At 34.6% G+C, this 21580-nt stretch overlaps 1 long non-coding RNA gene across 1 annotated transcript; it reads left to right on the top strand.

Annotated features, from left to right (window-relative positions):
• Window positions 1-1692: 1692 nt before the first annotated feature.
• LOC128080288 (uncharacterized) lies at window positions 1693-19993 on the top strand. The gene is made up of 3 exons (XR_008206579.1): window positions 1693-1805; window positions 2561-2593; window positions 15679-19993. It is a non-coding gene; the product is annotated as an uncharacterized LOC128080288 (long non-coding RNA).
• The last annotated feature ends 1587 nt before the right edge of the window (window positions 19994-21580 follow it).

Here is a 21580-nt window from a genome sequence, read left to right as displayed (position 1 = left end):
AGTTGACCTGAGAGCAGCCTCTCAGTATCTAAATGGGAGCTACAAGAAAGAGGGGGACAGACCCTTAAACAATGTCTGTGATAGGAAAATGATGGAAAATGATTTAAAACTAAAAGAGGGGAGAATTAAGCTGGATATAAGAAAAAAATTTACAGTAATTGTGGTGAGGCACTGGCACATGTTGCCTAGAGAGGTGGTGGACGCTCTGACCCTGGAAACATTCAAGGTCAGACTAAACCAGGCTCTGAGACACCTGACATAGCTGTGGATGTTCATTGCATGGGAACTGAATTAGATGACCTTTAGAGGTCCCTTCCACCTCCAAGGATTCTATGATAAATTTCTGGAAAATATATTGAAGAGGAGATTTCCTATGGATGCACAGCAAGGATCTTCTTTGAAATGTTTAAATTAGAAAACAATTTTTTACTGTATATCTGTCTAAAATTTGATAGAGGAAAAAAAGTAGTGCAGGTTTGTAATTCATATCGTAAGAACTATTAAAAAAAAATAAAAAGGAAAAAGAAATAAAACCAGCAAAAAATATTTTTTCCACACTGAATCAATTTAAAAAAAAAAAAAAACACCTAATTTTATACTAGTTCAGAGCAAGGAAGATTTACAGAAATATCTTGGGGAACATATTTTACACAGAGGTGATGCATACCTTTTCATAACATACAGGATGTAATGTGTATATAACAGAAGCATGAAAATTAGTGCATTTCTTTGTTGGACAGAAAAGATTCAGAAAAGGCAATTTAATGGACTCAGAAATGTTTGAACTTTTTTATAACATTAGTCCTTTTTACACTGAATGGAATAAAATCACTTGAATGAAGGGAGGTCTCTGCCTCCCTTGCTATTATTCCAACCCAGTTTATATGATCAAAAAATTGCAGAATAAGACTGTATTCAAAGTAGATAAAAATGTAGTGAATTACGTCCCTGTGCAGTAAAACCAATTGTTGGAGCAACCACACTGTGGAATTGCTCTAATTAGAACTGTAGTAGTTTAACCCATATGTTGCTAATGCTTTCTCTCAATTCCTCTGCAATTACTGCCTCATTTCTCAACATAAGTAGTGAAATTATCTTATAAGATTAGCAACGAACGCTCCAAATAAAAAAGTTTACTACAAAAGAAACATCATTCACTCCAAAACCTTTCAAGAAGATAATGCTTAGCACTGTGAATCTAGACACTGAAACAACACTTGTAAGCTTTACTGCAGCTTGGGATTGGTCTTGAAATCAGTGACAGTCCAGCAGCTGACTTCCTTATATAACCTTGATTCAACTTTGGTTTCATGAAATTTCCTATATGTAAACTGAATGTCAATTTTCTCTGCTCAAAGCAAATGCTGTGAGATTACATTCATTGATATTTTTTGCTTCTAAAGAGCATGAAGTTCTTGTAACAGCAAAGCCTATAAACAGTTAAAGCAGTGCAGTAGAATTGCCAGGTCACGGCCTGAACCAGTGGTTGAGGACTTGGTGAGAAGGCATTGCTAACCCAGAGAGCTCAGGTGTAAGCAATGCACTTAAGTGATCAAAAGTGCTGGAGCCAGGATCCACCCCTCCTCACCCTCATTCGAAGGTTAGCAGCTGAAGAAGCAATATTTATTTGGCTAGAGATTACCTCTTCTTCAGCTGTTCTGATTGTTAGAAGGGGGGACTGGGGAAAGGGGGGAGAGAGAAGAAGCTAATTTTCCTTCTTTGCTATCTGCTATTGCTGTATAGTGCCTGTAGTGCCTGTACTCTGTTAAAGGCACTGTCACTACCGTATTTTGCTGTACAAGCAGGTAAAATCTTGATTAAGTATTGCTATGGAGCATTGCAAATCAAACCGTTAAGTAAGAGTTTGGATATGAAGTAAATGGTAAATCGTGCCGTGCCAGAACTGAGACTTAAGGAAAAGTTTTTTCTTGAAGAATGATAGTGAATGTTTATGGAATCATTCTCTATGTCAGTATTAGAAAGCTTTCTTTTTCTAGATGAGGCTTTCTTTGAAGTTGTAAGGAGTTCAGAGAGGCAGATTATAATATATATATATAATATTATATATTTTATATATATTATATTATCATATTTTATATATATATATATATATATGTAATAGATTTTATTTCTTTATATTTATCCTCTAAAATTTTACATTCTCCACTGTGGTATGTAGTCATGAATTTTAGAAGTTAAGATGCAAGCATTGCCTTGGTGGACAGTGCAAAATTACTTGTACTTCTTAATCAAATCTTATCTTGAATAAAATCAGGCATGGCCTCAGTACTTTGAAAATAGTTCTATGTAAGTACATTAAGTCAGAACATAGTTTTACTTTCTTTCCATATGCTTCATTATAAATTTATTTTATAATAGCTGTACTGAAACACATTTGGATTTTATCCTTAGTGTTTGCCACATACTGCTAACTTTGCTATCTTTTCTCTTGTTACAGTGTAAAACTTCCTCATCTTCTTTTCTTCATCTGAAATTATTTTGTTCCCATTCTTTCTTCTGGAAATACGCACACAATTGCTTATGTCTTTTTGTTCCTTAGGATTCCAGTCTTTGAGATTTGATCAGATAGCAAGTAAGCTATTGTGGAATGTATGTTGTATTGTATGCTAATTGATTGTCATTACTACCTATGCATATCTATCACGCATCCTCTACTTATCACAGCTTTGGCTTTCTACTGCACTACCCTGTACACTTTCTATTCTAAAATTATCTCCCTTCATAATGTGCTGCTTCATGTAAACCTTGACTGATGCTATATTTCTTAAGGGATGATTGCTTGTCATCATGCTGCTGGGAAGAATATTTCCTGTGGTGAAGGACTATGCTCAGTTGTATGCATGATGCATCTATACGAAAATGATAGCCTTATGTTTTCCTTTTCCTTCTGTTCCTGTTTCCCATGCTACAAGCAGCTTTTATGAACTCCCCTTTGATTATTGGTTGTAGCCTTCAAGGTTTCGAAGCCAAACATGGGAACAAGTATGTGCATGTTTACTTGTTTCGCTGTTTTTTAAAGTTACCTTGTTCATGTGAGAAATGAAATCATGCACTTAAATGCCATCACATCAATGCAACATCAAGGTCAGCTTTCCCAGATAAAAGGTAATATTTTAATAGAATAGAAGAAGAGTTCAGTTGGAAGGGACCTTCAAAAACCACTTTGTCCAACTGTCTGTGTGCTTCAGTGCTAATTGAAAGTTACAACGTATTTTTGAGGGTATTGTACAAATGCCTTCTGAACACTGACAGACATGGAGCATCAACTACCTCTCTACAAAGTCTGTATCGGTGTTTGACTGCTGTCATTGTAAAGCAATTGTTCCTAATGTCTTCCCCTAACATGGCTTTGTGCCATTGCCAACTTGACACCTGTTCATGAGGAACAGAGCAGAGCACTTCCCTCTTCTTTCCTCTCCTCAGGGAGCTGTAGAGAGCAGTGAGGTCACCTGTTGGTGCCTCCGGAGTGGGCAATTTAAACACCCTCAGCCTCTCCTTATAGAACTTGCCTCCAGCCCTGTTACCAGTTTTGTGGTTTTTCCCTGGATGTTTTCAAGTATCTTAACGTCCTTTTTGTGTTATGGAGCCCAGAACAGTGCACAGTACTCAAGATTAGCCTTTACCAAAGCTAAATATAGCTGGTTAGTTATTTTTTGATTAAAAACCAGTCAAAACCATCCACCATTTTTAGATGGAGAACATGTACATCAATTATTATTTTTTTTTTTCTTGAGGGAGGGAAAGGAGAGGAGAAGGAAGGTGGAGGTAGGGGAGAAGGGAAAGCGGGAGTGGAACAGGGTTCTTTCTGGAGACGTGCTGCTTCATTATTTTTTTTCCCACCGTATATGGCTCCAGTCAGTACACTGGTGGTATGACCTAAGTATTGCCCTTCAGTTCAAGCTAGGTCGATATTACAATTTAATTTGTAGTGGAAATAATTCACTTTCTTTCTTTCTTTTTGGTACTAGGTGATGTTGCTTTTTCTGGTTTTAGTTGTAGTTTCTTCCCTGCTACTTAACATATTACTACAGGCAATGAAATTTAATGTGTTAATTGAAGTGAAATTTTAACAAAGTTTTGAATTTGATCAATACTTACTAGTGAAATGCTAGTGAAAGTATGACAATTTATACCTGTATATCCTATTTACCATATACATTCTTTAAAGTTGTAGCTTTTCTAAATCAAGTAGAACTGGTTTGAATCGTGAGCAGATGTATTTTTATCAGACTAGAAGAAAATATTAAGCTATTTTGGTTAATTTGTGGGGGTTTGACCTTGGCTTAAATAGGAAACTTGTATTCGTTATATTTAGAAAAGGTAATAAATGGATTGAAAGGCTTAGGCTGTTATCATTTATCTTACATCTTGACTTTAACAGTTAGGCTATGAGTCTCGTATAAAAAAAAAAAAAAAAAAAAAGCGTCACTTTGGATTTTAAATCTATTTTTATCTTCTAGAACATCTCATCTGTCAATATTTGATTAGTGGTCCTCACTGCTTGAGACAGCTTTTCTCTATCAGATAATCTGAAGCTCTGAGACTGTCAATTGAAGTTTCATCTCTAGAAGGGGGGGAAATAAAAAGTTAGGAGGTCATTTTTGATTACACTTCAACCTGTGACTTCTGCTTTGAGCTCAATAGAAAGTCAGAATCTTCTTGTCTTATCACAGCTAAGACAGGCTTTTTTTTTTTTTTTTTTTTTTTTTTTTCCCCTCCCATAATTACTTTCTTCTCACCTAAGTTTAAATCAAAGTACCCTTTCTTTCCTTTTCAACTCTGCCACTCACCAATCTAGCACAGGTATTTCATATGTCTGAGCAGCATTGCACATATCTTGTGGCTTAACTTGACAGGTAGCTGAGCACCACACAGTTGTTCACTCACCCTTTGCTTCCTGGTGGGATAGGGAACAGAACTGTGGAGAAAAGCAGTAGAATTCCTGGGTTGAGGTAAAACTGTTTACCAAGAGAATAGGAAACAGGCAGTAGTTATGACTATACATATATATATATGTATATATATGAATTTATTTAACAAGCACGATAATTGCTGACTACCCCTGACAGATGCCCAGCTAGCCCCTAAGCAGTGGAAGGGAGATATGAACTCCCACCCCCTTCAGAACTCCTTCTGCTTGATGTCATGCAGTGTGGAATATCACTTTGGCCAGCTCCTCTGGACCCTCACTGCAGGTGGTCTCTGCTCTGTACAACACTGCTTTGCAGCAGCTGTAAACACTGGCATGTTATCAGTAAGGTTTTCTCCTAGAACCAAAAATATAGCATCATATCAGATATTCTGAAGAAAAATCCATCCCAGCTCAAACTAAGACAATGCACTATATGGAATTTTCTTTTAAAGCGCATCTTTGAGGTTATTTTCTTCATTGCAATACAATGACTATTCTTAAGAATAAGGCATAAAAAAATTGGCTACGTCTTCAGTCTAAGACATGTAAAAATCAGAAACAGGAAAATTGCCTTCTGTTTCTGAAGATCCTGAAACATCTTGTAGACCTACCTGTTCCAGTTTCAAGTGATTGCCTAATCTATTTATAAATATGGGGTGCAGTGGAGGAGATTGAAAAACATTTCAAGTACCTGCTTATTAAAATAATGCGTTTAATGCTTTTGTATGTTCAGCTTCTGTACAGCAGAATCTATAATTGGTATTAAGAAGCACAAGCAAGGTTTCTCTGTGCACCAACCTTAAGCACTAAAAGTCTAGCATACATACTACAAATATAGAGGTAGATTTCTACCTTTAGTTTTTTTTCAACTCTGTCAAAGAGCTTGGAAAATAATCACTAACTTAGAATGGCTTGAAGAATAGGCAACAATTGTTGGCTTTAATCAAGCTTCATGTTGAATCTATGGATTTCTGAAGACTGAAGCTCAAATCAGTTACCTAGAAGAATGACCCCACTCCAAAAGTTGCCTGCTGAAGAGTGGCTGGTAATTTCATGTTGAGTCATGAAATAATTTTCATTGCAGTCCATCTTCCCCAGCTCCTTGGAGATTATGATTTTGGGTAAAATGATGAGTCCAGCAGCAAGAAAATGTAAAAGCAACAGGAGAAATAAAGAGAATCTGAAACAGAATCTCTATGACTTTCCAAAATAGAATTAAGAATTTAAAAAAGAATTCATTTTCATACTATGGGAAATATGCACTTGTGATAATTTGTTTTTGTTAAAATGAAACTGAAGTCATCTAGCATGGGAGATTTCTACCTGAATGATTATATTATGGCATATATACAGATAATTAAAAGTATGCCTTAAAAGAAAAATCCTAGGAAATACCAAGGGTGGCACTCACAGTTCTAGCTTTCTAATATTTAATGAGAGACAGAAATTAAAAGGGTATTTTTTGCTCTTCATTCAGCAAATATGCTGTGTTCTGAAACCCCTGAAGTGAGCTGAAAAGCCTGTCATTGCTCATAGATGGGTTTTGAACAGCACCTGTAATGAAACTACAAAATAGTTTATACAACATTTTTCAACAGAACAGACATCTTTTGTTCTCTATAGGATACATTGCCACTGAAATGGCATTTTAATTCTTCTTTTTATTCCAGGCTTCTTTGTTCATCAGTTCAGTAACTGGAATTTTATTTTTTTTCTTTTTTAATTTATTTATTACTCTTAAGGCAGTGGGCCAGACAAGTTTCTTTATACCTAACTCTATGAGTGAGTTGCTGGAGGCATTGTATGACAAATCCTCCTTTATCTGTTTGTTTAAGACTTTGGTCCTTCCACTGAGTTTTCTACTCACCTGAGTGAAGATGTGTATGCATGTGTGTACATGCACATGTATGTGTACATATTTCTGTATATATGCATAGACACACATACAGAGATAGACATAAACTTAAACTTGAGTCTTTCTAGAAATATTTTGCTATTATATTTTTATATATTATTTATTATTTATATTTTTGTATTATATTTTTACATTTTGTTATTTAAAAACTAAAAAGTAAAGTTGTACAGGACTTTCTCTAGTCAGACACAAACTAGAGATATAAAATGAAATGGAACATCAAGAAAGTGGAAACATGGTGTCTCGCTCCAATTTATAGGAGGAGAGGAGGTTCTTTTATTATCCATATACCCGGCGTGAGATTAAGAAGCAACGGTTCAAATGTTGGTCCGACCAGTTTATTACAAATCTTAATCAGGGAAATGGGGAAGGACGGACACTATTATGAATTAGGATAATGGGGAAGGGAAGGGGGACGATAGAAAAGATAGAAGAGAAGAAGCAAGGAGTCTTTATAGGAAGCAAGAGGGACATAGTCACCACCATGGATCCAGCGAGGTTTGTAGTTCTGTCTTTGATCCTCAGTAGTGGTGGGTCATCAGGCGTTGTTGTCCTGTTGACAATGACGACGAGAAGCACACGACCATGGTGATGATGGCCCTTTTTCAATGCTTCAAAGTGGTTGAGTCAGCTGTTTTTGGAGTGACAGCTCAAATCCTAAGTGGTCGAATCAGCTCTCCTTTGAGCGACAGCTCAAACCCAAGGTGGTTGAGTCAGTTCTCCTTGTGGTGGCAGCTTCTGGCTCTGGGATCTCAGCAGGAACCTCCTTTGTTCTTATCTTTCTGGCCTTGCCAGCAGATAAGAGGAAGCAGGGAGGCACCAACTTGCATCTTGCCTTTGCAAGATGCAATGGTATCATTCCTCAGCCTTCCATACTTAGCTGGAGCGATTTGGCCACAGGCCAGATCTTCCGCCAGTGAACACTGCTGAGCACTCTCCTCTGCTCTTCTACAGAGCAAGCAGCTCTGGGGGAAGGGGCTTTCAAATGTTCCCAAAGCGATATCGATTGTCACACAGTTAGCACCCATCAGTTGCCTCCTTGACGAGTCACTCAGAGTCTTATCACAAGAAGAACCTCAGGAAGCAAGCTTTGAGCCAAAAAAAAAAAACCAAAGAAGGATTCTCACACATGGGCACAGAAACAAAGAGGACATCAGCAGAGTTTCACTTCCACTTCATTTAAAATGGGAAATGATTATCCATTCATTTCTTTTAAACTGTTGAAAGTATAAATGTCCTGTGTTATGTTGATGCACAGGAGAATCTGATCTCTCAAGCAGCTGTGCTTGCTCTCTTTTTCAGTTTGCGTATTTGATTATCTGGCAAAATGTAAGTAAAAAGTAATGAAGAGATATCTGGCAAGCTGGGATTTGGTCATTCCCTATTCCTCGGTGTATATGAGTTGCATTTTGTAGGTGTTCAAGTGTCACTTCCACATCTGTGAAGGAGGATGTTATATCAGGCACCTTGTAAAGAAGTAATTTGAATGTATCTTTTTAAAACAGAAAACCTGGGCTAAAATTACTATGTATTTTGTACTGTAGATGTGTGTGTATATATCACTTCAGTCGTCTTTGAATATTCAGATTCACACACAGTTTTCTGCTGGATTTTGCACTGGAATTCGCATAATCATGAATTCACCTCTTGAGAGGAGTGGATGTCTCAAAGTAAATGCAAATGAAAACAGTTTGGAAAATACTGTTAATATCTTATTTTGCATAAGGAAAAATGTTTTTGTTTTTGTTTTTTTTTTTTTTTTGTGCATGTGTGATGTTAACATAGTTAAATGCCACTAACTGGTTGCTGGAGTTCTCATAATTATATGTTTCTTCAATGTTAGTGCCAAAAGGAAGTATATAAATTTTATTTTTCAAACATGTCTGAAAAAAAATATACACTGAAAAGTATCTATGGAAAAGTCATTTAATCAGAAACATTCCTAAGTGTCTCAAATATATCAGTGGTTTTAAAATTAAAAGCTTTTATGCTTTATTGTACAGAAAAATTTTCTTGTATGGATGTAACCTTTTTCAGTATTTTTGGTGTTTTTTGAAGGTTTATTTGAACTTGATAACGTTTTCTTTAACAACTAAAAACAAATGTTTTTTGTTTATGATTTTTAATACTGAAACTCCCTTTTCTTTGGGGTGGCATTTTCATTCAGTATGAGTTCACTCAGGAAAACGTATTCCATTTAAATTCAGTGAATTATAGGAAAGAGCTGAAAGGTAAAATTGCAAGAAATGTATTGATTTGTATTTGATTCTGAGGTTTGTACATATTCCTATTCCTCCAAACTTGTGAGTATGTGGTATAATATTTTCATGTTAGTGGATATAATTCCATACAAATTTCATTGTGTACATTTGTAGATAGTTGCTACTATAAAAATGTTAATTATCTGTTTTCTAAACTGCTTCAAAGACGGTGAGAGCAATACCTTTTTCAATCCCTGCTGGCACTTATTCAAGAAATCAGTGTAACGTTTCTGCTTTCAAAAGTAATAGCTGAAGTTCTGACGTTGTGAATGAAAGATGACACAAGGTATATAGTGGGAACAAAGGAATGACATTTTTTTATGCATGAACTTCATTGTTTGCCTTGCTCTGCCTAATCCACTCAGTGTCATTTTTGACTCCTCTCTATTCACTTTTGCAGATCAGTAATCTTTCCATTTTATCAGCAAAATCCATCCTCTCACCCTTTATATCTAGATGCTTGTGGGCAACTTTTCATTTCCTGTTTGCTATCTAAAATTTGGATACTTGAAGCACCATCTTCTCACATACTCCATCTTTTCAGCTGTTTTTTCCTGACATCATATCTCTTGTCAAATCAAATCCAAGCCCTTTGCCACATTATCTAATACAGTCTTGTCTCACGTGTATAAAACTAATAAATTCTTTTTGTTGTTTTCTTGCTAGCCATTACTTGTTTGTTATTTATTGCTACTGCTTTTCTTTCTTGCAACATGCAGTCATAGATTTATTTATAAATATATGTTTTGTATATATACTGTGCAGTATATTACATGTGTATATGAATAGATCATATACATATGTTTTCATAATTATATTTATATAATCTAAGCAAAATTATGGCATAGAATGGCTCTAGATGTTCTCTGACTATACTAAAATTAAAGATAGCTTTATGTAAGAGGTTCTTGGCATGTCTTCGTTATATGCACATTGAGACAAATACAAAGTGAATATGCAATTAAACTGTGAACAAATAGGTGAAAGATGAAAAATTTGCGGATAGAATGCACTAGAACCATAAATTCCGTTGATTATGTTTATATACCTAACTGCTATCTTCCAAAGCATTACTATTAACCATTTCCTAAGTTAAGGGAAGATAATCACTTAATGACATAATATTAACTTAATAAAACAGACACCATATTTTTAAAGCTGACACATGATCTATATATACAGTAGAATATGTGTAGAATATGATGTGAATGTAACTTTAAGCTCAGTAAATTTAGTTGTGTGTTTTCTTACACAGCTGTGGCCAAGGGACAAATACCATCCACAGATTCAGAGAAGAGCTATGTAAATTACTATGTAATTTAATGCTGATAAAGGGTTATGTTGTATATTATTTTTACATCTTTGACAGTAAAATTTAGATTCTATTCAGGGAAATGGCACTTGAGAGTTGATATTCTTAGTGCAAAGTCTTTCTGTTTGTTACTTAAAGGTGTAATGATTATTTCATTCTCCTGCATATCTTCAAGCATATATGTCTGTATGTACGAGTCTCTCTGCTTCAGAGGATCTCTTCTGTTGTTTGGTGCATCTAAGTGGGTAAGTAGAAAAACCTCATTAAATCTTTGGCCTATACTTTTACTGCTAAAGACAGTGACAACTGAAAATGTACCCTTTACTTTCAAGAGTCTGAATATTTTTTTGATGTAGAAATGCTGTCCAACAGATAAAGTATTTTGGTTTGGTGAAATTTTTTTCTCTAACAACTGCTTATTTTTATATTCAAATTCTTTTCTTATTGTACTGCTAATGTTTTTTAATGTTTTTTTTTCTTTTGTCTTTTTGTCAAAAACTGATTTCTGATTTTTTTTTTTTTTTAAGTGAAAACATGAGTCCAGGAGAGAAATTAATGAAGATTATTACAGTCTTACCTTTCCTACTCTAGCTGTCACTATTTTGCTTGTGTGGTGTAATCGTAAACAAAAGTGTGAGAAAAATATTCTGATCACTTTTTTTTAAATGTATAAATGATAAAGTGTCTTTGTTTATCTGCGAGCTTGATTTTTATAGAATTAGCGTGTGATATTTAATGCTAAGCAGTACTTTAGGCCTTAAACTGAGAAGTTAACAGAACTCTAAGGCTTACCTTAAACTTTAGTCTGTACTTGAATGCTGTATCAATATACACAGTATAGAATGACTCCAGTGGAAGATGACTTTTGCATTGACAGTGAAACTTCGGCAGCTGTGTGATAAATGGTAACATTATTTATGTGCCAGTCGCTTTTGAAAAACTGGGGAGATTTTTAGACTTTGCCAAGAATTAGACATGCTGCCCTAAAAGTTTAATCAGGGATGCTGTGACATTCAATACTCCTCGTATAAATGTATTAGTCTAATTTTTTATTAAAGCTTTTCAAAATGAAACAGAATCTGCTCCTGGGGAAGAAAAGTCTCATGACTGAACAAAACTAATGCTATCAATGTATTTCTTAATGAATACGGTATAAATGATCTAAAATCAGCCATGATCCTCGCTTCACTGAGCACAGACTTCCCTGATAAAAGTTTTGAATTGGAATAGAACTCTGAGGAGTGCTGTGTGAAATTAATGATCATGAAGCAAAGGTTCACAGAGTGTAAGTAGTCAGCTTCTGCCTCAAGTGAGACCAGGGAACAGATGCCATTCAGTCATTTGAACAGAACTTCTCCTATAAAATCCGTCCTTCAAAATATCATAAGAACCTAATGGGGGCTTTCCAGTGACTTCCTCATAGGTGGATTTTATTTTGGCCATGGAAAACATATCAAATTTTAGATAAGCTCAAGAGGAGCCAACAAAAATAATAGTTACTGTTGAAGTTGTCACTGTTGAAGATCAATGGGTTATGCATATTTCTAATCCTAGAAAGCTTTGTTTCTATGTATTCTTTTTTTTTGTATGTAGTCTGACTTCAGTTTAGTGACACTCTCTTAAGTTAGGAGAACATAAGATTGCATGGAATGTATTTTTAAAATATTTTTACATGCTTTTTTTGATTCATAATCATGTTCTCACTAGTGCTGCTTCAGTTTTTATATACATTTTGCCTGCTTGAGTAGTTTTTTTTCCATCAACGTTGATATTACTAAGCTGGGTGATCTGTAATTTCATATAGTAACCCATTGAAGTTCTCAATAACTTGAAGTTCTCAATAACACATACAAGAAGGGCTTCGACTTAAAGGGAAAAGAAAGACCTCTAAAGATAATTTCAGGGCAAAATTCAGATACCTCCATTTTTAGAAACAATGCTGAAAGCTGTTTAAAGCATTTAAAGCCAACCAAGAGTATTGCTACACACTGGATCCAATTTATAAAGCATTTGAGGGGAAAATAAGAGAAAAAGAAAAAAAAAAAAAAAAAAAAAAGAAATCTCCAGCTAGAACAACTAAAACATTGAGCTAACATTAGAGCACCTTAATTAGAGCACCTAACACCTTAATCAGCTCTGGATTGCAAAGCTGTTGGGCTTGCTTTTCTGTCATTTAAACAAAGCCAAAGTAGCAGAATGTCTTTATTTGCTAGCATTCCTTCCTAATTGGAAAGAGGGAAAACTCAGAATCAAAACTCAGAATCCTCGCTAATTTCATCAACATATGGCTAAAAAAAAAAACTTTCTTGCTCTATGTTTTATTTGGTATAATGATGTGTCCCAAGGCACGTATTACAACACTTACACCCTTGTGCTGTTGGGGGTTAAAAAAGGGTAATCATAGAATCACAAGGCTGGAAAGGACCTACAAGATCATCTAGTCCAACCATCCTCCCATTACCATTGCTACCACAAACTGCTAAACCGTATCTCGTAGCTCCTCATCCAGGCACCTCTTGAACACTGCCAGGGATGGCGACACCACCACATCCCTGGGCAGGCCATTGCAGAGTCTAACCACTATCTGAGTAAGCTGAAGCTATCTTCTAAAGTACTAGTTGCTATTTGAAACAAGCATCAGATGCTATGGTGCTTACATACCTTGCATGTATCCAAGTCTTCTTGGATAAGATTATTGTTTAAGTACTACTCAAGAGGTTTTGAAGTTTTTAAAAAATTTTTTTTTAATCCCAATTTCATTCCATGCTTTTCTGGTTGAATAAGAATCATATGATAGACATATGCTCAGATGTTCTTTTTTTTTTTAGATTTAATATACACAGTACAACTACATAGTACAGTTGTAAAATAGAACATAATTAAATGCCAGGAACAGTAGGAAAACAAAATGTTTTTATAATTAAAAGAACATATTTCTACTGGTAGGTGAATTTGGGCTCTCTAAGGGATAGAAAGTTCTTGCTACCAAAGTTTATCCTGCATAAAGTCTAGTGAGCCACATTGCTGGTCAATGAGCACTGGTATATGGAGCTTTAATCTTCTGGACTCAATAATAACTCTTGCATAATTGGGAAGTAGTTGGTATATCAGTAACATACTGAGCTGGAATAGACCATTGAGAGAATGGAAAAAATTAAGAACAGAAAATACGTATGTATCCAATCTCTCAAAGTTTTAGAAATCCTTTTCTTATGACTGAAGCCTTAAATTTAGTCACAAATACATTAATTTTCTCTATGGTTCAGAGTAGATTTCTGGAAATTATGCTATAAGAACTGTAGAAAATAACAGCTAGCTAATGTATTTCTTTTCCCCTAAAATTTTCTGCTTTCCATCTGTGACTGCTTTTTTTGCCAAGGAATGCTACAAAAGCAGTTACTCTGGCATATAGCTGAAACTTGGCTTTTCCTTCAATCTAATTTGTGATTGGAAATCACAACTAAGTGCAAGATGAGAAAATTTAAGTCTGGATGTTGAAGATATTATTGTCCTAAGTGTTATTTGAGGGCATTAAAAGAAAGTATGGTTATTTTAGGTTCTTTTTTTCCCTTCCAGTATTTCTTATATTGTTTCTGTGTTACATTTAAGTGTCATATTCCAGGAACTTGTTATGTATTTCCAGGCAAAACCAAAGAGGCAGTCACACAAGCAGTGCGGTTCTTGATATGGTCTCTTTCGTGAGCAGTGGAGAAGCTTGACTATGGGCACTGTAGTATTTAGTATCCAAATCTGTCTTGTTTATTTCACTTGAAATATCTAGGTTGTATTAACTGTAATGCACATGGGCATTTGGGCTTTGGTTGGCATTTTTGATGAATTAGAAAGAAGACAAAAAAAAACAACAAAAACAACAAAAAGAAAAAAAAAAAGATAGAAAAAACGGGCTGATATGAATCAATCTCCTCATTGTCTGAAAGCAGAAAACTCCTGGGCCTTCTAATAGAGAAAAGGGATACAAATTGATCCCACTAAAACTGTGAGGAGCAGCAAGAAAAAAGGGGTCTGGAAAAAGAGAAATTACATAGAATGCACAGAGACATTTGGTATTAAAACTCAGTGATTTAATCCGTATGTTTAGCAAACACAGAAAAGGTGGCACTTACACTTTGTGTTATACAGGGAAGGAACAGCAGGAGAAAAAAATACAGAGATGACTTGGAGAAATGATACTGTAGTACACAAAGGAATGTTAATTGTACTAAAGACTGTATGGTGATGTACTAAGGTCATGGTCTTTTCCACTTTCAGCAGCAGTGGGATAAAGTCATTATGGCTATTAATAGCCCACCAGAAAAATGGAAGAAATCTGTGTGTTGAAAAAGCCTTCTGAGTGGAGAGAAGCCTCAGGGTGTGAGAAATTAAAAACAGGAGACAAAATGTGAAGCTTCCTAAGGTGCCCTTTATGGTAGAATGATTCCTAACCTCACAGTGAAAAAGACTACTTGACTGAAGTGTCACAGAAAGTACTTCATTTTGCATTTTTTATTGAGCATTGTTTAGTTCATGGTTTGTTTTTGAAATGTTTTATGTTACAGCATAACCATAACAGTAACTTTCGTAACTTTAATGATGTTTTAATCTAAAGAGATCTCATTACAGCAGTCTGCTCATTCTTTTTTTTTTTTTTTTTTTTTTTTTTTGCTGATAAGTAAATAAGAATGCCAGTTGTTTCAATTGAATTACAAAGTCCATGGATTACAAAAAACAAAATTAATATAGTCCATTATTTATTTATTTATTTTTAGTATTTAGTAGAACTTAGAGGCTGCACACAGGACTCGGACCTCATTATAATAGATACTGTATGAACATAAAATACATTCTTACATGGTAAATATAATGTGCTGTTATTATTTACTTTAATATTGAAACAGGCAGAGTATGACACTTCAAATAAAGTTCCAGGGAGAGAGGCCATGTTTAAACCTTGTTGTCAATGTTTAACTAATGCAATTTACATATTCATTCAGATCCTGTGTGAAAGTTTGCAAAATTGTATATGTTCACTTGAAATTATAGTGAAAAGGATCTAAAACACATTTCACTTTGTCATATATCTTAAAAATCTAGGCTTGTTTCAGAGTGGCCATCACTAAGTTTGTATGTTTGTCGTATTAATTTTAAGTCTTAAGCAACACCACACCTGGATTGTTCTCAGAGTGATAGAAAGAAATGACTGTCTGGTTTTTTTTGTTTGTTTGTTTGTTTGTTTGTTTGTTTTTGTACTGCTTAACAGAGCGAACTCACCAGCAAAAGGGTAACATCTCTAAAGGTTGCAGCATCATCTCAACTGAAGCCTGATGTACCATAAAACATGTGGAGCGTTTCTGCCAAAATTTTCATGTAAACACTGGGAATGAGAATGTACCTGAGCTCAGAAATCTTCCCATGTGAAGAGAAAGAAAACAAAGGTACTACCAGAGCACTGACAGCAGGATTTGTGGCCTTTTGTCCATTACAAAGCTTCCTTGTGGGCAGCAAATGCCATTGGTTTGTATGTTGCTGGCAGATTTATGAAAACATAAAAGAAGAATAAAACCTCTACCTACTGCTGCATAGCCTGGAAATAATCATGTATACATTATCTTTTATCATTCTCACATAACATAATGTTTCTTAAAGATGATGTGCAAATGGTGTCTATTCCATATACGGAAAGGCAGTGGTTTTCTGATTTTTGTGATAACTATGCTAATGGACTATATTAATTCAATTAAGCAATCTCATCAATTATGAAATACTGCTGTCCGCTAGAAGGTCTTAAGAGTACTTTGTAGAGTAGAGATGAACAGACAAGACTGCATGCAAACTGTGCTCCACAGAGCATTTGCCTCTGTGAGAGGCACAGTCTGCTGACTTCAGCATTCAACAGTATCAGCAGCCCTTTATGAACAATGTTTATCTCCTTGACTCTGTGTATCAAGCAAGAGATCAGTTAGTCACATTTTTTTTTTAATGTATCCAAATGTATACACAGACAGGACATAATCCTCATATGGATGCCAGGGTTCTACTAATGTTGGAATTGACTTATCTAGTGGTTTTTATTTTTTCTAACTGGCAGATTAGTACCTGAACTGTAGTAAGCATCTGCAAGAAGCCTCTGAATACCATAATATCATAAAAGTTCTCTAAAAAGAGTACTGAGTCTAGGAAAAGCACGATTACAATAGTCTGGTTGGTTTTCATATACAATATTTTAAACATAAACCAATGCAACAAATGTAACTGAATTTTCTGGGTTTTTGTTTTTGTGTTTGCTTTTTTTTTTTTTTTTTTTTTTTTTCCCCCACTAATAGGGCAGAGCATTTTGAAGGGTTCTGTTTAAAACACTGACAATAGCCAAATATTTGCATGGGATATTTTTTCATATTTATATTAATAAAAAACAAACCTTCCTTTCTCTGGTTGTAAGACGATTGTTATGTCTCTACACATTTTCTTAATGCTTAGTGAAAATATCATATTGTCTATCATCACTTTTCATAATATTTTTGTATAGCAAAATGAATTTCTCAGACATCAAGTGGAATTATTGAAATGTAATGCAAATATTTCAGCTTTTTAAAAATCAGCTTCAAATCAGTAAATCAAGAAGTATATCTATTCAGGGTACTTTGGGAATGGGAAGATTCTGAATTTTGTCTAAATTTCATTTCAAGTTAGCAATTCCATACTGCTCATGCAGTAATTCAAGTTTGACAGTGAGAAACCTTAGAGAGTAAATAACTCTCTTGGATTACACTAATACAACAAGTACAAGTAAAAGCATCTGGTTTTTCAGCTACTGACTATAGTGAGAAAAGATTTAAGTTTTCTAGGATGTGGTTGAAAAGATCTTTGAGAACTTAATAGCAAGTCAAACATGCTTATTTTTCTGCTTTTTTAAGAAATGTTGTATTTGAGAGTTCTGTTCAAGGTTATATTACAATTACCTTATTATTAAAAATGAAAATGAGTGAGTAGGTTGCAGTTTTTTCATTTTGTGTTCACTTTCGTATTTTCATGTAACTAGATTTTTGGAAGAGATGTTAAATTTATAATATCGCGTTTACAATAATATAATTGATGTCATAAAGGAAGAGCAGTTAGCAATGATCACTTGGAAAAAAAAAAATCCAACTGATCTGTATAATATCATAGAACCATAATCTTAGCTTCTGCAGAAATCACTTCCAGATATTAAATAGAGTGTGTATATTTTTTTTAATCTTGTGGTTGGAATTAATAGAGGTAATAAAATATTCAGGTTAGCATTTAAAAACAAGTTTTCCTTCATCCTTTGTGATGGGACTTAAGTGTGATTAGGAATTGAAAGCATGCAAGGATTATTATTATTATTCGTATCTTGCAGAATGTTAATACAATTTAGTAGCAAAAAATGAATATCCAAAGCAGTATCTTTTCATATTAATATAGGGTATATGGTTCAGTAGTATACTTATAAGAACAGTACCCAATGTGTTAGATAATTTGCTAATAAAAATTCCAGTTGTTATTGATATGTAACCTAAGAAAAACAAGTGGTTCTTGTCTAAAACTGAAGTTCAGCATAGGAAAATGTAAGAAAAATACACATCATTCCATCTTTCTTGCATATGCATACCATTTTACTTCTCATTATTTTGCAGGTTATGTTTGCAAGAATGCTTACATGAGTATGTACCATCCCTCATATTTATAACACAATAAGAACATGTATTCAATATTTGAACTATACTGAATTTCTGTTTTGGGGACGTAGCAGTAATTCCTGCAGTAGTTCACTCTAATAAGCTCTAAGGGCTCTGCAAAGACTAATTCTAGGTGACACATGTATCAGTCAGGGCTCAAAGACTGAACACACTACACTTGGGTTGCATTCAATTGATTTGCCAATTGAAGACAAGTATTGCAGGTTAACTTTGGTAAAATATAAACATAATGGCTGAAAATCAGAGGCTTGTGCAAACACTCAATGTTCTTCCTTTTCTGACTTAAAACTGATCCAGTTATTCCTTATCTTTGGTCATGATTCCTAGTCTCAGGTTATTGTCTGAAAGTTTGCGTATTATTTTTGCGCCTTTTTGTCTAAGGAAGAAAGGGAAATGCAATCAGATAAAAAATTTAATACTCCTATCTTTAATCATATTGTCCAAATTCCATTCCGATTTTTAATTATATATGTAGGATATCAGAACTATAAAGAGAGTATGCTGAAGTTTATATTTGTTTAATCTGAACCCCAGGGTGCACATTTTCCACCTTGCTTAGCTGATTTAATATCCAACTGGTGTATAGCATGGCTTTATCACAAAAAGTTATGTCACATTAACTATGTTGTATTTCAACAGGCAAACACAAGACACTGTGTAATAGCTTCAGCTGCTCAGTGGTGTGGTGATGATATCTTCTGTCTTATTATAGCTGCTTGGATGCTCCAAAGAAAGATCACTTGAAAGGTTTCTAAAACTGTATCTTTTATAGCAGACGTGTGAAGGGATGTGCAAATCAAAAGGCTTCTGTCATTTCTGGCTGAAGGCCAAGCATCTTGGAACAACTCAGCAGAGAGTTTGAATTGCACACTCCATTATCTATAGTGGAGTAAACCTAATAGTCAGAATTCTTCTGAAGTGATCAAAAATTTATGCCCAGGCAGGCTTACAGTGTTGGAGGTGCATACAGTGTATTAGGAATTAAAACATCACATTTGAATAGTTCTGCCAAATTTTTGTCTCTTTCTGCTATAATTTCAGGAGAACTTGGTGGCTACTATTAAGATTAGTGAGATATTTTAAATAAGTTATTTATTGAGTAAGTTTGCATTGGAAGAATATTTAGTGAGATTAGTGTCACTGTTAAGAGACAGCTGAACACTTTGGCAAATTTAACAAGGAATTTAAAAGTTAATAAAGAAGAAATGTATGTATCTCACCCTTATGTCCCTATAAAAAATGAATCTCATCATGTAAGAGAAAATCTCCCATTTGAACTATGACAAATCTCATTCATTTGTTAAAGAATTATTGATGCTTCTTGTGAAAAACTGATAACAAACTGGCGAGAGTTGCTGTATTTAAATAAATCTTAGCAAAACATTTTTTTGACCAGTATATCCTTTCTATGGTTTGTGAGACTTGACAGTTGTAATACAAAGGCACAGTTTTCTTCTACTTCTCTTCAAAAATATGATCTGTCTTCATGTTCTTCGGATATCAAAGCATGGTTTTGTTGAAGTGGAGGAAAATACTGCTTGTCTTGTTTGCAGCTAGGGAGATCCTGACCAGAAAAGAAGAACAGATATTTGGTACATAACTTTTGAAAATATGAAAGATGGGAACTGAGAGGAGGGCAGGCAGGCAGGTGGGGAAGGGCTGAAGCACTGACATCACACTGCACTACAGGAGGCTGCTGTGGTCTTTGCCTCCATTGTTCATAGTGAATTTTCACCTAGCATGTATTTTCTGGTACATCAGCATGCAAATGAAATTGACAATATTAATAAGCCTCAAGGGTCATCCTTCCCTCTACCTATGACAAGAGCTGTTTAATCTGTTTTCTATTTAGTTATAGCAGCCACCACAGATTATTGAGGCAAGTGATTTTTTTTTTTTTAATTTGTGCTTTTGGATTTATCTGCCCTCTCCTCTGTCTTAATTTCATTACATAATGGGACAAGAATTCAATCTCTAAATTACAGTAAAATTAAGCATACAGTTCTGGTTTTGTTTGTGTTGGTTTGTTTTGTTTTGTTGTTGTTTTTTTTTAATGTAATATGTAATCACATCATTTAATAAAATTTGATTCTATTAATGTCAGGTGTTCTCTATTACACATTTTGCTTTTCAAGTTGCTTTGGATACCATTAAAAACACTCTAGCAAACACTTGCAAAAATGTAATTTTCACGTGCTTACTTCAGCATTTCAAACCTAACCATTACAAGCAGCTTCCTTTCAGCATTTGTATCATTCTGGGTTTATTTACAATCTGTTGAGAACACAAAAAAATAATTTTTCAGTGTGAGTTGCTTTATCTTAAATAGTGGACAACAGAGCTGACGTCTAAAACTATCTGTTAGCATGTCAGTAGAAGTGATGATGCACTCCCCCAAAATAGTAGGTCTACTTCGAACAAGACTGTGATTTATGATTCAGAATCACAATGACACTCTTTCTAAGCCAATAAAGACGACATCTGGGTAGAGCAGATCTAGGCCTATTCAAACAACATAGATTTTACTATTTATAAATTCAAATTATCTGCTCTCACCATTGAAAGATTGTTTCAGAATGACACAAAGGAACTGATCAATAGTGCACAAGAGGATAACTTAACCACAGGCTTCACTGGCAATGTGCAAGAGAGAATTTCTAAATGTAGCAATTTAGAAAACTGGTGGTTAGCCTTTATTTATCTTGTATTTGGTGTGAACTAGAAAATAATTCAGCTAAATATAAATGATAGTTCTTAAATGGCAGTATCCTATAAATTTGTTTAATATTAATATATACTATATTACAATGTATATTAATATATTTCTGTGGAAATTAAGAACTGCAAATGTGCTTGAATTCAGATTTTAGTTGAAGCTCTAAGAACTGTGGTTTTTGTCACATACATAACAAGAAAAGGTGACAGAAGTCTCTTTGCACACTGGAAGTCACATTGATTAAAATTGGAACTGCAGAAGCCAAAAGGGCAAAACTTTCACAGACCTCAGCTGAGAAAATGAAAACATGCAGGAAATACTTTTGAATGCTGTTACAAATATGGCACAAATGTAGGAATTGCATGGCCTGAGATCTGGCTTATATTATTTGAGTACTTTTTCCTCTATTTTCTACTTGACTGTACCACAGAATTCCTGCTAATGTCATTTTAATGTGTTTGCCATAGTGTTCTCAAAAAAAAAAAAAAAAAAAAAATCACAGAAAATTTGATAACATGTACTGTGTGACCAACTTCTAATTTAAGTAGAAGTAGCATTTCGTAATAGGTAAATTGGAAAAAGTCATACTGAATTTACTAATAGAAACTGTTGACTCATTCTATTAGCTTTGTACGGGGCTTACCTATTGAATCAGACTGCATACACAGCTGTGCTAAGAAGCTTGAAGTATAATCTTGACCATCGCTCTTCAGGAATGGGAAGCTGCC

Source organism: Tympanuchus pallidicinctus, unplaced genomic scaffold (assembly GCF_026119805.1).
Source record: "Tympanuchus pallidicinctus isolate F22 unplaced genomic scaffold, pur_lepc_1.0 scaffold2, whole genome shotgun sequence".
NCBI lineage: Eukaryota > Metazoa > Chordata > Aves > Galliformes > Phasianidae > Tympanuchus > Tympanuchus pallidicinctus.
This window is presented reverse-complemented; position numbering and strand designations above follow the sequence as displayed.